This window comes from Ambystoma mexicanum, chromosome 4p, assembly GCF_040938575.1.
Source record: "Ambystoma mexicanum isolate Mex_15411 chromosome 4p, UKY_AmexF1_1, whole genome shotgun sequence".
NCBI classification, from domain to species: domain Eukaryota; kingdom Metazoa; phylum Chordata; class Amphibia; order Caudata; family Ambystomatidae; genus Ambystoma; species Ambystoma mexicanum.
The window spans coordinates 77,359,953-77,379,709 of NC_090927.1; positions in this window are offsets into that span (position 1 = coordinate 77,359,953).

Below are 19,757 nucleotides of genomic sequence, written 5' to 3' on the forward strand. Positions count from 1 at the left end.
ATGTTGAGCCCAGGGTCACCCCCACCCCCACTTTCATGCCAAGGTATCCTGCCTTTCCTTAGTTAGATGAGTTTCTTGCAGGAGGGCTATGTCTATTCTCTGGCGCCTCAGGTATGTCATTACCCTGTTTCTCTTAATGTAGCTATTCAGGACCGTGACATTTCAGGTTGCTATTTTAAGTTCCCCCATCCCATCCAGTGGTTCCTGCTCTCATTCTCTCCCCGTTGCATTTGCCAAGCCACCCCCGTGCTTATCTGTAGGCCAACTCCCCATTAACTGCCAACTGCCGCCCCGCCCCCCTTCCTAACAATTACCCAGCTCCATATTCGGTGCTCAGGCATCCCTGTGTCTCATCCCTATCCCAGCTACTAGTGCTGGAATTCGGGTGCAGCAGGAGGATACTTAACTACTAGTATCCTAACTAATCTAATCTAGTATGGGGTATAGGTTGCTTCCTCCTCGTGTGGTCCTTATGAGGGCCAACACCGGTAGTTCCTGCTTGTTAAACATTCCTATAACGGCACTTATTGTTTTCCTTTTTACACACATGCCTAATAATGTCTTATGGGTGTATAACCGCACAATTACACTATGATTAGGTGTTACCCTCCTGTTTGTCATCTGCGACTTTCGGCTGATCGTCCGCCTCTTCCATCAGGTTCGCTTCGTCCATCCATTTGCTCACCTCTTCTGGAGTCTCGAAGAAGATAGCTCGACTCTTGCATAGGACTTTTGCATTGGCTGGATACAGCAGCATGTATTTAATGTTTGCATCTCGCAACCTCCTCTTGACTGCCATACAGTTCATCCTCTGTTTTTGCACCAGGAACGTATTGTCTGGGTATGCTGTATGTCAGCTGCCGCTCTCCTGATCGTGCCGCCCTTGCGAAAGTGTTTGAGGATCTTCTCTCTATCTTTATAGCTAAGTATACGGACTATAATCGGTCGAGGTTGAGGGCCGTGTGGCGGACTTCTTGTCAGAGCTCTATGCGCTCGCTCCACTATGAAGCCCTGTGTGAGGGCCCCCAGGCTTATTTCCTGCAGCAGCATAGTCTCAATGAAGTCTGTTGGGTTTACGCCCTCCTCTCCTTCCGAAAGCCCAATAATGCGTACATTATTCCTCGTAGCACGTCCTTCAGCTTCCTCTGCTCTGTTTTCCAGGTTCCGTATTTGTAGTCTCAACACAGAGACTTCCTTAGTATTCTCGTTGCTATTCTTTGTATTTATTTGCACCTCCTTTTCCAACGTACTTGTGCGTTCGGCCAACGACCTCACATCCTGTCTCAGGAGGTTTACGTCAATACTTATTGCGTCTATCTTAAATTCCAGCGAGGCCTTTAGAGCTGCTATGGCTTCCAGAGTTTTCTGATCTCCACTCACGGGGGCTTCCACCTCCTGGGTCACTGGAGGCATCATCTTCGTGCCTTCCGATGCTTGAGCAGGCTTAGCGAATGCATCTATAGAAGATTGTTTCCCTTCGTTTTTGTTGACTTTGGATGCCATGGTCGCCTCGAACAGTGTCACAGCGCTCCACCACTCCTCAGCAGGCCTGAGTACTCTCTTGCCCTCGGGGTCATGCGTCGTGGATCTTCACTGAATTTCGCTGTGCGCCTCTCGGGTGGGTTGTGTGGCGGGGGCCTTTGTGTCCGGCGGGTTTGCCAGCTGCCACCTGTAGTATATGTCCCCTTGCAGCTAGACAGTTGTTGATGTGTCCACTTCTTTATCACCTAGTCTGGGGTTGCCATTCTTGTCGTATTGTGCTGTAAATGCGGACCCTCCAGGGTTCTTGTGACCAATGGCCTTGCTGTGGCACCATCTGGAACGCCAAGCAATGTTAAAGGTGTTATCTCGGCCACCATTCACAGCTCCCACAGAAGTGTTAGGCCACCGTGGGGTCTGGGTTTCGCTTCTGTAGACAGTGGACTGTTTGTCATCTTCGCGAGCTCCCACCCCGCACCAGCTAGCATTAAGAGTGGTCTCCCCATGGCCCTTGCACCTCTGCTGCACAGTTTTCTCCCCTTCCAGACGTTGACTTAGCTCCCGCAGCCTCTGAGTATCTGTGTCCTCACCCGACACCTCCACCAGCTATTGTCCTGATAGATCCTGGCCACAACTAGTGGGATGGAAGCGCAACTGTCCTTCTCTATGGGCCAAACCGTAGTGGGCACACCCTGCTGAGCCTCCTCTTCACTATAGCTCTACTGCTCCTTGTGGGCCCAGTCTTGGTGCCTTACTTGTGCTGCTGCTTGGTGCCTTACTTGTGCCGTGGGCTTCCCGCAGGTCTTTTTGCAAAGGAGCCACCCTTAATGCGCACCTGCCTCAACAGTGGGCTCCGTATCCAGCCATGAGCTGAGCCGGGCTAAGCACCACCAAACGAATGTCCTGCTTAAATCCCCTTTTGGAACTTTGTACTGAAAACGTTGGCCGGGCTTGCTTCCGAACATTTAATACAAGAGGACCAACGTAGGTACACCCAACTTCTCTCCTGAGCATGGGCCGGGCTTGTCGACGGATCTCCTGTTCAGGCTGCACCTCCCTGCATCAGGCGGCCCAAAGTGGGAGCACCCTGCAGTATGCGTACTTGCGTCGGGCCTCACTCCTCCTCCGTGCCACACTGAAACGGGTCCTCTCACTGTTTCGCATCGTGGCTGCATTCAGCAGCGCTCGCTATCATGGGCAGACCAGAGAGGAACCCGCTCGCTGCCAATAGCACCATGTTAACTCACGTGCTTGTCCTGTGGCCGGACCGCATTGGAAGCTGTGTTGTGTACCTTGTCTGTGTTCGCCAGCTCTCATAGTCCTTATCAAATCAGTTTTGTGTACAATTGTACCATTGACTGGGCCCCGGCAATCCTGCACCACTGTAGGCCGGGGTTTCTGAACTCCACCTCTCCTGAATGCGTGATCCGCGGCTCTTTGATGGCGCACTGCTGCTCCCACTTCATGCAACCTCTCCACCGCGCCTCACACTGTCTCTGCTGTTTCACAGGTGTACTATGCCTGACCCAGCCTCTTACTGTAGACTGCAGTGGGTTTTCCGCTTCATCGGTCTCAACTGTAATGCCTGCTATGCCGTGTGGCGATCCTCAGTGACAAGCCGCTGCATCAGCCCGCAGCCACTAGATCCTGTGTTATCTGGCCACAGCCATCTTGTCTGCCTGTTTCAATTCGGGCTGTACACTTCCCAATGCTGGTGATCCAGCCCCTATGAGTCTGTAGGTCAGTCGCTTGTATGCTCGGCTTCTTCATGCATCTAGGCAGCCGTTTAATAGCACAACCATGTCATTTAGCTGCCGTTAGTGCCCAGGATCACGTCGGATCGGCAGGAGCCCGTCGGAAGTGCGTCCTATCGCATGGCCCTGTAGCCATGCCCCTGTAAATACTGGAGGGGGTATCTCTATTCCTGCTCTCTATATGGCAGAGTAGAAGCACAGAGCACCCCAGCCAAGATTCTATATTTGGTAACGTTGGACGAGCAATCAAGGCTTAAGCTCTCAGGAGGTGATGCAGGCTGGTTCTTAAGTACAGTGTAGCCCCCACAAAGGAATGTCCATACACTATGTTAGTGAAAGCACAGTTCTTTATATAAATAGGTTCAAGTTATGTACACAATCACAATAACACACTTTGTGCTCAAGATAATCTAAAATGGCAAATATATACAGTGTCTATGTTGTCCCACAATTATACTTTGATTCCTTTAAAATGCGTCAACTGTACTCAGTTCAAATGTCATACAAATCAGTTAATAAAGTGAACCAACAATAGACATAGGAGGAAAGCAGGTTGGTTAAAACAATAGGCAGAATACTGGACCCCTACCACTAGGCACAGTTCTGTATGAGGAGCCCCCCACATGGGCAACCTGTAAATAAAGATATACAACAAGCCCAATCCATATATTGTTTCTATGAGTCTTATTTCCTTCTAAAATAGTTCTACCACACCAATGTACCTGCAATAGCCAGGTTCGACGTCGGGTCATCGACGGATCCTTCTTGAGCGGCTCCCTTTAAGGCAGGAGCCACAGATCTTTGAGATCCCTCGAAGAAATGATGAGCAAAAGCATCGAGGTGACAGCTTTGGTCCTGGCGGTGCTCGTCGATGATCAGTCGAGGACGTCCTGCGAGGATGAGGCATGGGGTGCACCTCAACGACGATAGTTAGTTGCTGCAAAGAGTCACTGAAGAACTTTGGCCCAGCAAGGGCGTAGAGACATCCAGCGTCTCTGCGGTCTTCGGGTGGTGGGAAACCCACCAGCGTATTCTCCTTGGCGCATCGGCAGCCTCAACTTTCTCCGGCGGGACAAAGCGGTCGGTGGTGCTAGCGAGAGAGTCCTTGGATTCAAATGTCTTAATCAATGGAGTGTTGCTGCTCCAGTCATCGGCGGCACGGTGTCAAGCGCTCCCCGCTTCTGGGCAACACAGCTTCGATGGGCCTCCAGCGGTTATAGCAAACCTGCGAACCCTGGTTGACGACGGTGGACGGAATGTCCAGTGCTTCTCTTCGCTCTCCTCGGCAGTCCCCGGCTGCGGGCGGCAGCCTTTCGAGGGTTTGACTTCCAGGGAGCTTTGGCAAAGGTTAGTGGTGTACGATGGTCCCTCGTAGCTCGGCAAGAGGTCTCCTAGCCAGGTCCTCTCTTGGATCAGTCTCGACGTCACATCGGCTTTCAGATTGTGGTGAAGGTAACAGCAGTCAACCTTCTTCGGGCTCGCCGGTCGAGATCAAGCATCAGTTTTGACTTCAGCTTCTGAACGATTTCTAGCAGTGAGAGGCCCCCAGATATATTGTTCTTTCTGCTGTGTCACACTCAGGCAACCAATCACTCAGAAGGGCATTCAGCAGGCAGGCAGTCAATCAGGCTCACAGGGCATTCAGGCCATTCTCCTCCCTCCCAGACACTCACAAAAAGGAATGTGTATTGGGACAAGTACCCAGCCATTCAGCACTCCACACTGCATTCATGCCAGTTCCGGGCAGGGCTGTCTCAGTCTTTGTGTCACATACCAGAAATTAGACACTCATATCAAGAAGTGCATATTGGTCACACACACCATTCACCCATGTCCCACCCCCAGGGTGTACCCACAACATACAGTCACGGGGAAGGCTCCAGCCAGTCTGGCCTGGACAGCCCCACTATACCATATACAGAACTTTCCCCCAACAGCCAGTCAGGCGGAAGGAACAGAGTCAGGGCTTCCCAGGACTTTGGGAGAAACAAGCTAACCAGCAATCGAAAGCAAGAGGCCACAGGGGCCATCTTGTCTCCTATCAGGTATCAAGTGATTCCAATGGCAGGGCCTGTCAAATTCAACATGGAGCTGCCACCAGCACATACCCTGCTCTGTGGACCACACATAGGTGCCCAAAAACATACACTATGGGTACAGGGTTGTACCCCCACCCATGGGTTCTATAAGGGTATCCCAATGGTCTTTACATCAAACCAAAAAGAGGAAGAGCTGCTCTGCCAGGAGTCTCACATAGAGTCCTGGGCAGAAAACAAGACAGAACACACATGATAAAGCAATAAAGGACAAGGATATGGAGGCCCTGTCCCTCCAATGCATTTCCAGCTTCACAGCCCCTCTTTGCGGGTCATTGTTGTTTCTGAACAGTGACATTTACAGACTGATTTGCCCACATGTTGTGTGCTATGCATGGTGACCGATAACGTTGTGCTACCCCTGTGATGCAATCTGTGTGATTTGTAATTAAGTGTACAGTTGCCGCAGGCACCATGAAGATGTCTGCATGCCGTACATGGTGATTGGTGCTCATGCTGGTGCTCTGGGCCATTTGTGGCTAATTGCAGTTTCTATCACGTGCATGCTGAGTGGCTTTGCAGGGGTGGTGTGTGCAAGGGACGTTGAGGGTGCTGTGAAATTCTTGTGGCTCATTGTATAGACTGGAGGGGGGTATCTGTACTTCTGCCCACAATATAGTTGAGACAGAGGAACAGAGCACCCCAGCCAAGGTTCTCTATATGGTAGTTATGGACGAGCAACCAAGGCTTCAGCTCTCAGGAGGTGATGCAGGCTGGTTCATACGTACAGTGAGTCCCCAAACCCCACTCACTATGTTAGGTGATAACATGGATATTTTATATAAAATAAGGTTCAGCAAAATATATACATATAAATAATAACACTTTGTTCTTTGGCAATTCTATTCAAATAATGGAAATACGATATAAACTCGATGTGGTACCACACAATACTTGGATTCATAAAAGATGCACCAACTGCTAACTGTCTTTAAAAAGCATGTGAATTTCTAAACAAGGGGTGACTGCATCGATTAAGGAAGAAAGACAGGTTAATTTCGGAATACAGTCAGTATACTCTCTTTATACTTAAATAGTGATACTGTGTGAAGATCCCCCCCACCTGGGCAACCTGTAAAGGAAAAGTCAAGGTATACTTTATCTTGTCTATTACAGCCCGGTCCAAATAAGTTAAATAATGCTCTGCTTTTCTTTTTATAGGTTCCACCACCCCTAAGTACCTGAGATGCCACAGGAGAACAGGATCCACGACGAATCTAGGGCCCCTGGATGGTGCCTGAGGCTGGAAGACGCTCTTCCTCGTCACAATACCTTTGGTGCCTTGGCAGGTGAAGTGGGGGAATTTCTTGGCTTTACTCAACGGGAACCCTGAAGGATGGACCCCGTTTGCATGAAGGAGCCACTGGGCTGTTGTGGCTAAGAGCAAAGGGGGAGACAGTGACGGAAAGGCAGCACTCCGGCTGTGGATGTCCCACAAAGGTGAAACTTTCTGTGGGCTCTGAAAAGGCCTGGCTGAAGAAGATAAGACATCTGGGGACATTGGAAGACTTTTGGCGGTGACAGGTGCACTGACAGAAGTAGGTCCTGGCTTTCAGAAGTTTGCAGTTTACCGACTTGTGGCTCTTCGGTGCTCCAGCCACAGAACAGACCTCTGGATGGATTTTGGGGACCTGGACTCAACGACTGGACTGGACTATGGACCCTCACCAAGGCTGGACCCTTGGGATATCTTCTTCTGGTTTTGGTGGAGGGAAACCCACCAGTGGCCCTTCTCTGCGAACTGGAATCTGATTCTGCAGGAACAAGTAGGTAGCAGTCATGGCAGGGATGCCCCTTGAAGGTTTTTCAAGAGATTTGGAACGTTCATAGCTTTGGGCGTCAAGCAGCACTATGCCAGGGTACCTCCTCTTCTGGGTGGTAGACAGCAATCTGGCTTCCAGTAGTCACGAACACTCTTCTGGACCCTGGGTGACACAGTTGGACTTCTTCAGATCAGGATGTCCAGGCATTTCTCTTCTGGACTCATGAAGACCCCTTCTCCGGACGGCAGGAATACAGGACTGGCTTCCATGGTACTTCTGATGAAGGGTAGCAGGTGCACAACAGTCCCTATTAGCTCGGGAAGAGGTTGCCTAACCAGGTCCTCTCCTGGATCAGTCCTTGGAAGAACACAGCAGCTTTCGGATTACTTGAAGAAAATGCAGCTGCAGATTTCTTCCTCCAGCAGAGTTTCAGGGAACAGCTTCTTCTTGCTTGAGCTTCGACTTCAGCATCTGAACTTAGCTTCTGAACAAATTGGTGAGTTGGAGGTCCCTAGTTATACACATTTGTTCCCCATTCACTCAGGCTAGGCCAGCTCAGTCAACCATTCACAAGTGCATTCATGCAGGTAGACAGCCAATTAGGCTCACAGGCGTTCAGGCCATTCACCCAAACCAGACACCAACAACACAGAATGTGGATATTAGTAAGTACCCAGCCTTTCAGTGTACTACAGTGCATTCACTCCAGTACCCAGCCTTTCAGCGCACTACACTGTATTCACTCCACTTTCAATCGGGGCTGGCCCAGGCACTGTGCCACAAATACCAAAACCGAACACCCACAACACAGAATGTGAGTTGACTCCAGACTCCATTCATATAGGTCCCACCTCAAGTGTATACCCACAACACACAGTCCCTGGGAAGGCTCCAGTCACTCTGACAAGAGGCAGTCCCAGAGCCATATATTGTCTTTCTACCCAACAGCCAGTCTGGGAGAAACGGACAGAGACAGGACTTCCCAGGACTTTGGAAAACAAGGTATAAAGGCAATAGAAACCAAGAGGCTACAGTGGCCATCTTGACTTTGTCCAGGAATCCATTGATTCCTATGGCAGGGACTGGGTGTCCCAAACAATGGAGGACACTCAGAGCCACTGTCAAGTCAGCATGTAGCTGCCACCAGCTCATACCCCGCTGTGTGGGCAACACACAGGTGTTCAAATACTCACATAAGGGGTACAAAGGTGTACCCCCTCCCATGGGCACCATAAGGGTATCCCACGGGTGTTGTTCACATAAATGAAAAATGAAGAGCTGCACTGGCAGAGGTCCAGGCTGGACCTTAGAAGCAGACAACATACAGAAAACACAGAGAGAGCAGTGGTAGGACAAGGACTAGGAGACCCTGTCCCTCCAAAAGGCATTCCCAGCAATACAATCATGCAGGAGTCCTATTGCATTCTATTGGTAAAGGTGTCCTCGTGCATTCAAACAGATCATCTGTTGCGGTGTCCTACGTCAGGTAATAATGGTTCACTCATGTTTGCACTTGTGCTGTGTTTGACTTGGGCTGTCATGTTGGTTGTAGGGGTGTGGAAATGTACATTTAGGGAGCAGTGTTGTCTGCAGTGGGTGGGTGTGGTGCTGTACATCCTTATTTGGGCAAATTGATGTAGTTGCCACGGTGAGGGTGGACCTTTCATGTGAGTCAAGTTGTTCTCAGTAGTGCCCTCTCCTCTTGATCTCTCATGCAAGGCAGTTTAGGTATGCAGTGTACATCAGAATTTACATGTCAGCACCTGCCCTCACTATCAGTGCCCTCAATGCCGGCAATGATCTGTGGGGGGGCATGCATTGATACTTGCTGATGCTCAGCTTGTTGTGGCCTGCAGTTTGAGAGCATCCCCAGGATTGCAGTCTTTACTGTTCTGTGTCCTACCTGACAATGATCCAGTCTCTGAGCCAGGTCATGTTGAGCCATACCCTCCACTGTTGACGATGTTGTTGAGCACCATTGTGTGTCAATTAGTAGCATCACAGCATGTGACATGTTCTCAAGTATCACTGCACTCTCTGGGTGTTTCTTGGTGATTTTGCTTTTGGAGTATACACTCGGATCACATGTGTGCCCTCTCCCCCTCATTACAGAGAAGATGATGTGTCTGCTTTTCAACTTTGTACTCGGTGGGACCAGTGCATCCCGTTCAATGCTTGGTGTCATTTTCCTTGGCTGTGGTCTATCATGTGCGCATCCCAAGGTCCATTCACACAGTATTCCAATTGTTCATTGTGCAATTCTAGGTGGTGGGATGTTTGCTTAGTTCACTCCGTGGGTGCACTTTGAGACTCCTGCTCCAATTAGACGTGATGTGCTGTCCATTCAGACCCGATGTAGTGTGCGCCAATAGTTGGCCATGAGTGTCTGTGATACCGTTGTGGGTGAGGTTCCGGCTGTGCATAATGGAACCACATACATGCAAAATGGTAATGCATATTTCCGCGTGTGCGCTCTCTTATGTGTCCCAGTGTACCTCTACCCCTTCAGCTCAAGTGCATTGTGAGTGAGTGTTGGTTAGTGCTTTCTTGCGATTGCCTGCTTCCTGCCGACGGGAGGGGGGCAGATGTTCTGCCGGTGGATGGCTTAATATCTGCATTGGGCACAGCATGTCAATTCAGGCAATGTTGTTAAATTAGTCCTCCAGTGTGACGTTTTTGTTATGGCCCTGGGAAATGTTTTGACTCTGTTCGACAGTAATGCCATTGTCTCACAATGTGTCGTGTGCACTTGGCCATTGATGTAGGTACGGCATGCAGATGATTGATCATGTGTGATATGTCATGTAGGCTGCATGTGTGGTGGTGTCGACACTGATGAGGAATATGATTCTACTTTGGGGTACATGTTGTATGAGTGTTGTTGTGTGCAATGGAGTTGCTGTTGTTCCCCAGTTCCTCCATAATCATCATTGATTGGATTTTGTGGATGTGCAGGACTGGTGTAGAGGAATGGTTGTGCCTATTGTAAGGGTGCAGAAGGAAGGCTCTGACACAAAAGTTACATGATTGTTGTCATAAACCTTTATTAAAGTAAATTGAGGGTTGGAAAATGCCTTCCTGTCCCCATATCCTAGGAGGAGTTTCCCTGACACAAAGAAAACTAGTGAAACTGTCAGGATGTCCAAATAAAACATTAGTCACAGTCGTGTCCAAAAACCCTAATTTCAACCCTATCACTAACAACATGAATCCAAAGTGCAAGGACGTCCTCTTCTCAAAAAGTGCTGATGAAACTCCTCCATCAAAGGAAAGTTCCAAATGTCATTGGTTGTATTAATAAAAAGGAAATGTATGTGTGTGAGTGCCAAACTTGGAAGACAGTTCCTTGATAGCTTAGCTCACTCTCCAGCCAGACCTTTATTTCATCCATATCTCTTTCTCTCCCTTCCAAGGTCCCAGGTATTCTTATTCTCTATTTCAAATGTAGGTGCGGGTCTCAGACACGCAGTATAGTTCCTTAATAGCTTGGTTCCCTCTGCTGCTAAAATGGGTTTTCTCCCTTTGCAGGATCTCTCGTGGCTGGGTTCCCAGACACTCGTAGTATATGTCTTTCTCTCAGGATGTCAGTGTAAAGACTGGTAGGGGGTGTCAGTACTTCTGCTCTCTATATGGTAGAGGAGAGGCACAGAAGACCCCAGCCAAGATTCTCTATTACGGTAGCAATGGACGAGCAATCAAGGCCTAGCTTCTCAGGAGGTGATGCAGGCTGGTTCTTAAGTACAGTGTAGTCCCCGAACCCCCACAAAGGAATGTCCACACACTGTATTACTGAAAACACAGTCTTTATATAATTTATATTCAAAGGTATGTACACGATCACAATAACGCACTTTGTACTCGGAAGTCAACAATGAGAAATATATAGAATTCTAAAGTGGTACCACCAATGTTATCGAATCTCATTAAAGTGCATCAACTGTACGGTTAAAATGTCACACAGATCAATAACGCGGAAACCAGCAATAGAGATAGGCAGGAACGTAAGATGGTTGAAACGGTAGTCTTATTTCCTCCTATTAAGGTTTTACCCCCCCAATGTACCTGGTGGAGTATAGTTCTCCGAAGATGCGTCGACCGATCCTTCTTGAGTGACTCCCTTTAAAGCAGGAGCCACGGATCGTCGAGAGGCATCGAGGAACTCGGCGTTCGGTGTCGGGGAATCGACGGCCCTTCTGGAGTGCCCTCCCTTTAAAGCAGGAGTCACGGGTCATCGAACGTCCGACGGCGAACAGGTTGAACTACGGCCGTGAAGTGGCAGCTTCGTTCCTAGCGGTGCTCGTCGACGACAGAGCGTTGGCGTCCTGCAAGGAAGAAGCGTGCGGGGCACCTGGGTGACGATAGTTCTGGACCGCAAAGAGATTATGAAGAACTGTGGCCCAGCAAGGGTGTTGAGTCGTCGGTGTCTCTGTGGTCTTTAGCTGGCGGGAAACCCACCGGTGGATGTTCCTTGGCGCGTCGACGGTCGGGCCTTCTCCAGCGGGATAAAGCGGGCGACGATGCAGACAAGAGCGTCTGATGATCAAATTAAGTTCTTAGGCAAACAGGAGCACGGCGGCTCCGGTCGGCGACGGCGGTCGTGGACAGTGGCGGACAACAGTCCGGGTGCTTCTCTTTGAGATTCCGCGGCAGTCCCCGTCTCGGGTCGGCAGCCTGTCGAAGGTCTGTCTACCAGGGAGATTTGGCAAAGATCAGCTGTGCACGATGGTCCCTCGTAGCTCGGGAAGGGGGCGCCTTACCAGGTCCTCTCTGGGTCAGTCCTTGGAGGCACAGCAGCTTTCAGATTGTGAAGGAGAGCAACAGCAATTCTTCTCGTCCAGCAGGGCTTCTAGTTCAAGCTTCAGTTACTCCAGTTACTCGTCGTAGTGGACTTCAGATTCTGCACACGATTCCTAGCAGTGAGAGGTCCCCAGATATACTGTTGATCTCCCATTCATTCCACTGGGTCACACTTAAGCATCCAATCACGACTAAGGGCATTCATGCAGGCAGGCAGCCAATCAGGCACACAAGGTATTCAGGCCATTCACTTCTCCCCAGACACTCACAACAAGTTATGTGTATTGGGACAAGTACCGAGCCATTCAACACTCCCAACTGCATTCATACCGGTTTCGGGCAGGGCTGTCTCAGTCATTGTGTCAACCACCAGATACTAGACATCCACAACACAGAATGCATATTCGTCACACACTCTATTCACCCAGGTCCCACCCACAAGAGGTACCCACAACATACAATTACTGGGAAGGCTCCAGCTAGTCTGGCCAGGCCTTCACAACTACACCATATATAGCACTTCCACCCAACAGCCAGTCAGGGGGAAGGGACAGAGTCAGGGCTTCCCAGGACTTTGGGAAAACAAGGTAATAGGTAATAGAAAGCAAGAGGCCACAGGGGCCATCTTGTTTTCCATCAGGAATCAACTGATCCCAATGTCAGGGCCGGGGTATCCCCAAAATGGAGGATACTCCGCGCACCTGTCAAATTCAGCATGGAGCTGCCACCAGCCCATACCCTGCTCTGCAGGCCACCCACAGGTGCCCAAAAACATACACTAGGGGCACAGGGTTGTAGCCCCACCCATGGGTGCCATAAGGGTATCCCACGGGTCCGTTCACCAAACCAAAAGAGAGAGAGCTGCACTGCCAGGAGTCCCACATGAACTCCTGCGCGGAAAACACGACAGAACACACGATAAAAAGCAGTAAAGGACAAGGATACGGAGGCCTGGTCCCTCCGATGCATTTCCAGCATCACAGTCGCCCCCCCCCCCCAGAATGAGGTGGAGGGTGCCTAATCTCCCACGGGATAGACACCCTCATCCAGATGGTCAACATAACTTCTGGAAAGGCCATCTGCATTATCGTGACTCTTCCCTGGTCTGCGCTCTGTGGTGAAGTCTAGCCCTTGCAGGCTAATGGACCACCTGAGCAGTTTCGGGTTCTCACCCTTCATCTGCAGAAGCCACTTCAGAGGCTTATGATCTGTTTGGACCTTGAAGATAGACCCTGTAAGGTAGGGCCTAAAACGCCTAAGGCTCCAAACTATACTAAAACATTCCTTTTCAACAGAAGCCCACCTATGCTCTCTATCCTTGAGTTGTCTACTGATGAATATGATAGGATGTTCTCTCCCTTTGTCATCTAACTGGGACAAGACAGCTCCAATTCCGGTGTCGCAGGCATCCTCCTGAACGATAAAGGGTCGGCTGTAGTCAGGCGCACACTACACGGGTGCCCTACACAGACTTTCTTTCAAGCCCTCAAAGGCCCTCTGACAGTCTTCAGTCCAATTAACCTTCCTAGGCTGTTTGGGTGAAGTCAGAGCTGTCAGTGGTGCAGCTATGGTTCCACACTCCGCCATGAAATTGCGATAATACCCAGTGAGGCCCAAAAAGGCTCTCACCTGAGTTTGAGTAGTGGGAGTCTCCCAGTCCTGTACATCCTGTACCTTACTGGGGAGAGGTTGGATTTGACCCCCTCCTACCTCATGACCAAGATACGTGACTTTCCCCTGAGCTATATGGCACTTGGTGGCCTTGGATAGTGAGGTTAGCCCTTTTCAAGGCCTGCAACACTCTACCCAGATGTGTAAAGTGCTCTTCCCAAGTGGAACTGTAGACGGCAATGTCGTCTAAATAAGCCACACAAAAGGCTTCCAGCCCACTGAGAGCATGATTGACCAATCTCTGGAAGGTGGCAGGGGCATTCTTCAACCCAAAAGGCATGACCCTAAACTGGTAGAGTCCCTCTGGTGTTGAGAACGCCGTGTTTTCCTTGGCATGGTCCGTGGGTAGGTGTCTTGCCAAACTTGGCAATCAAAGCAGATTTCATACACTCATACTGACCCCTTTCTTCCACACTCAGCTTCAGAATACAGTCATACCCAGTCTGAGGCACTCTGCTTAGCAAACACTTAGCCCAATCTCTTTTGTCAACATCATGAATTGCACAAGCCATTTCAAACGCTTCAATCCATTGGAGGATATCAGAACCCTCTACAAACACACCAACCAAATCTTTCATAAATTTAGTTGCTGGGGACCTGACACTCTCACTGGGTTTCGCTGAAGTCTCCACTCTAGCTTTCTCTAGTTGGATTCTCTGACATTCAGTGTCCTGGTTCTTGAGTTCAAGGTCCTTATTTTTGAGTTCAAGATCCCTATTCTTGAGCTCCACTTGTTGAGCCAACTCCTCTTTCTTAAGCTCAGCATCTATTTCTAACTTGCGATATTCAATGGCCAATTTCATTCTTAATAACTCAAGCTCCAAGGGATTGCTGGGGTTCGGAATAGAGGCAGCAGGAATGGTGGCATTCCCAGAAACAGATTCAGTAGAAACCCCAGGGGCAGAGCCTCATTGGTTGCATTCCCCCCCTCATCAAGAGTTTCACCATCGGTCTGGTAGTCCACCAGGGCAGTTATCAGCTTCGCCCTAGACTTATCCACAAAGTCTAACTCCCTGGCTTCACAAGAACTCTGGAGAGCCTCTAAGCTCATCCTAGTCAATTTGCCATTTGCAATAGACTCCATTGCTTGTAATGCAGTTATTTTGTACACAACCAAACCTTAATTTAATAAAGTGCAGATATTTTGTAAGTGGCACGGTTATACACTGAGTCTTAAAACCATAAGCATCCCACCGCTGCCACCAGTGTAAAGACTGGTAGGGGGTGTCTGTACTTCTGCTCTCTATATGGTAGAGGAGAGGCACAGAAGACCCCAGCCAAGATTCTCTATTACGGTAGCAATGGACGAGCAATCAAGGCCTAGCTTCTCAGGAGGTGATGCAGGCTGGTTCTTAAGTACAGTGTAGTCCCCGAACCCCCACAAAGGAATGTCCACACACTGTATTACTGAAAACACAGTCTTTATACAATTAATATTCAAAGGTATGTACACGATCACAATAACGCACTTTGTACTCGGAAGTCAACAATGATAAATATATACAATTCTAAAGTTGGACCACCAATGTTATCGAATCTCATTAAAGTGCATCAACTCTACGGTTAAAATGTCACACAGATCAATAACGAGGAAACCAGCAATAGAGATAGGCAGGATCGTAAAATGGTTGAAACGGTAGTCTTATTTCCTCCTATTAAGGTTTTACCCCCCCCTCCAATGTACCTGGTGGAGTAGAGTTCTCCGAAGATGCGTCGACCGATCCTTCTTGAGTGACTCCCTTTAAAGCAGGAGTCACGGGTCGTCGAACGTCCGACGGCGAACAGGTTGAACTACGGCCATGAAGTGGCAGCTTCGTTCCTAGCGGTGCTCGTCAACGACAGAGCATTGGCGTTCCGCAAGGAAGAGGCGTGCGGGGCACCTCGGTGACGATAGTTCTGGACCGCAAAGAGATGATGAAGAACTATGGCCCAGCAAGGGCGTCGAGTCGTCGGCGTCTCTGTGGTCTTTAGGTGGCGGGAAACCCACCGGTGGATGCTCCTCGGCGCGTCGACAGTTGGGCCTTCTCCAGCGGGATAAAGCGGGCGACGATGCAGACGAGAGCGTCCGATGATCAAATGAAGTTCTTAGGCAAACGGGAGCACGGCGGCTCCGGTCGGCGACGGCGGTCGTCGACAGTAGCGGACAACAGTCCGGGTGCTTCTCTTTGAGATTCCGCGGCAGTCCCCGTCTCGGGTCGGCAGCCTGTCGAAAGTCTGTCTACCAGGGAGCTTTGGCAAAGATCAGCTGTGCACGATGGTCCCTCGTAGCTCGGGAAGAGGGCGCCTTACCAGGTCCTCTCTGGGTCAGTCCTTGAAAGCACAGCAGCTTTCAAATTGTGAAGGAGAGCAACAGCAATTCTTCTCGTCCAGCAGGGCTTCAAGGTCAAGCTTCAGTTACTCTAGTTACTCGTCGTAGTGGACTTCAGCTTCCGAACACGATTCCTAGCAGTGAGAGGTCCCCAGATATACTGTTGATCTCCCATTCATTCCGCTGGGTCACACTCAAGCATCCAATCACGACTAAGGGCATTCATGCAGGCAGGCAGCCAATCAGGCACACGAGGTATTCAGGCCATTCACTTCTCTCCAGACACTCACAACAAGTTATGTGTATTGGGATAAGTACCGAGCCATTCAACACTCCCAACTGCATTCATACCGGTTTCGGGCAGGGCTGTCTCAGTCATTGTGTCAACCACCAGATACTAGACATCCACAACACAGAATGCATATTCGTCACACACTCTATTCACCCAGGTCCCACCCACAAGAGGTACCCACAACATACAGTTACTGGGAAGGCTCCAGCTACTTTGGCCAGGCCTTCACAACAACACCATATATGGCACTTCCACCCAACAGCCAGTCAGGGGGAAGGGACAGAGTTAGGGCTTCCCAGGACTTTGGGAAAACAAGGTAATAGGTAATAGAAAGCAAGAGGCCACAGGGGCCATCTTGTTTTCCATCAGGAATCAACCGATCCCAATGGCAGGGCCGGGGTATCCCCAAAATGGAGGATACTCCGCGCACCTGTCAAATTCAGCATGGAGCTGCCACCAGCCCATACCCTGCTCTGCGGGCAACCCACAGGTGCCCAAAAACATACACTAGGGGCGCAGGGTTGTACCGCCACCCATGGGTGCCATAAGGGTATCCCACGGGTCCGTTCACCAAACCAAAAGAGAGAGAGTTGCACCGCCAGGAGTCCCACATGAACTCCTGCACGGAAAACACGACAGAACACACGCTAAAAAGCAGTAAAAAGGACAAGGATACGGAGGCCCGGTCCCTCCATTGCATTTCCGGCATCACAGTCGCCCCCCCCCCAGACTGTGGTGGAGGGTGCCTAATCTCCCACGGGATAGACACCCTCATCCAGATGGTCAACATAACTTCTGGAAAGGCCATCTGCATTATCGTGACTCTTCCCTGGTCTGTGCTATATGGTAAAGTCTAGACCTTGCAGGCTAATGGACCACCTGAGCAGTTTCGGGTTCTCACCCTTCATCTGCAGAAGCCACTTCAGAGGCTTATGATCTGTTTGGACCTTGAAGATAGACCCTGTAAGGTAGGGCCTAAAACGCCTAAGGCTCCAAACTATACTAAAACATTCCTTTTCAACAGAAGCCCACCTATGTTCTCTATCCTTGAGTTGTCTACTGATGAATATGATAGGATGTTCTCTCCCTTTGTCATCTAACTGGGACAAGACAGCTCCAATTCCGGTGTCGCAGGCATCCTCCTGAACGATAAAGGGTCGGCTGTAGTCAGGCGCACACTACACGGGTGCCCTACACAGACTTTCTTTCAAGCCCTCAAAGGCCCTCTGACAGTCTTCAGTCCAATTAACCTTCCTAGGCTGTTTGGGTGAAGTCAGAGCTGTCAGTGGTGCAGCTATGGTTCCACACTCCGTCATGAAATTGCGATAATACCCAGTGAGGCCCAAAAAGGCTCTCACCTGAGTTTGAGTAGTGGGAGTCTCCCAGTCCTGTACATCCTTTACCTTACTGGGGAGAGGTTGGATTTGACCCCCTCCTACCTCATGACCAAGATACGTGACTTTCCCCTGAGCTATCTGGCACTTGGTGGCCTTGGATAGTGAGGTTAGCCCTTTTCAAGGCCTGCAACACTCTACCCAGATGTGTAAAGTGCTCTTCCCAAGTGGAACTGTAGACGGCAATGTCGTCTAAATAAGCCACACAAAAGGCTTCCAGCCCACTGAGAGCATGATTGACCAATCTCTGGAAGGTGGCAGGGGCATTCTTCAACCCAAAAGGCATGACCCTAAACTGGTAGAGTCCCTCTGGTGTTGAGAACGCCGTGTTTTCCTTGGCATGGTCCGTGGGTAGGTGTCTTGCCAAACTTGGCAATCAAAGCAGATTTCATACACTCATACTGACCCCTTTCTTCCACACTCAGCTTCAGAATACAGTCATACCCAGTCTGAGGCACTCTGCTTAGCAAACACTTAGCCCAATCTCTTTTGTCAACATCATGAATTGCACAAGCCATTTCAAACGCTTCAATCCATTGGAGGATATCAGAACCCTCTACAAACACACCAACCAAATCTTTCATAAATTTAGTTGCTGGGGACCTGACACTCTCACTGGGTTTCGCTGAAGTCTCCACTCTAGCTTTCTCTAGTTGGATTCTCTGACATTCAGTGTCCTGGTTCTTGAGTTCAAGGTCCTTATTTTTGAGTTCAAGATCCCTATTCTTGAGCTCCACTTGTTGAGCCAACTCCTCTTTCTTAAGCTCAGCATCTATTTCTAACTTGCGATATTCAATGGCCAATTTCATTCTTAATAACTCAAGCTCCAAGGGATTGCTGGGGTTCGGAATAGAGGCAGCAGGAATGGTGGCATTCCCAGAAACAGATTCAGTAGAAACCCCAGGGGCAGAGCCTCATTGGTTGCATTCCCCCCCTCATCAAGAGTTTCACCATCGGTCTGGTAGTCCACCAGGGCAGTTATCAGCTTCGCCCTAGACTTATCCACAAAGTCTAACTCCCTGGCTTCACAAGAACTCTGGAGAGCCTCTAAGCTCATCCTAGTCAATTTGCCATTTGCAATAGACTCCATTGCTTGTAATGCAGTTATTTTGTACACAACCAAACCTTAATTTAATAAAGTGCAGATATTTTGTAAGTGGCACGGTTATACACTGAGTCTTAAAACCATAAGCATCCCACCGCTGCCACCAGTGTAAAGACTGGTAGGGGGTGTCTGTACTTCTGCTCTCTATATGGTAGAGGAGAGGCACAGAAGACCCCAGCCAAGATTCTCTATTACGGTAGCAATGGACGAGCAATCAAGGCCTAGCTTCTCAGGAGGTGATGCAGGCTGGTTCTTAAGTACAGTGTAGTCCCCGAACCCCCACAAAGGAATGTCCACACACTGTATTACTGAAAACACAGTCTTTATATAATTAATATTCAAAGGTATGTACACGATCACAATAACGCACTTTGTACTCGGAAGTCAACAATGATAAATATATACAATTCTAAAGTTGGACCACCAATGTTATCGAATCTCATTAAAGTGCATCAACTCTACGGTTAAAATGTCACACAGATCAATAACGAGGAAACCAGCAATAGAGATAGGCAGGATCGTAAAATGGTTGAAACGGTAGTCTTATTTCCTCCTATTAAGGTTTTACCCGCCCCTCCAATGTACCTGGTGGAGTAGAGTTCTCCGAAGATGCGTCGACCGATCCTTCTTGAGTGACTCCCTTTAAAGCAGGAGTCACGGGTCGTCGAACGTCCGACGGCGAACAGGTTGAACTACGGCCATGAAGTGGCAGCTTCGTTCCTAGCGGTGCTCGTCAACGACAGAGCATTGGCGTTCTGCAAGGAAGAGGCGTGCGGGGCACCTCGGTGACGATAGTTCTGGACCGCAAAGAGATGATGAAGAACTATGGCCCAGCAAGGGCGTCGAGTCGTCGGCGTCTCTGTGGTCTTTAGGTGGCGGGAAACCCACCGGTGGATGCTCCTCGGCGCGTCGACAGTTGGGCCTTATCCAGCGGGATAAAGCGGGCGACGATGCAGACGAGAGCATCCGATGATCAAATGAAGTTCTTAGGCAAACGGGAGCACGGCGGCTCCGGTCGGCGACGGCGGTCGTCGACAGTAGCGGACAACAGTCCGGGTGCTTCTCTTTGAGATTCCGCGGCAGTCCCCGTCTCGGGTC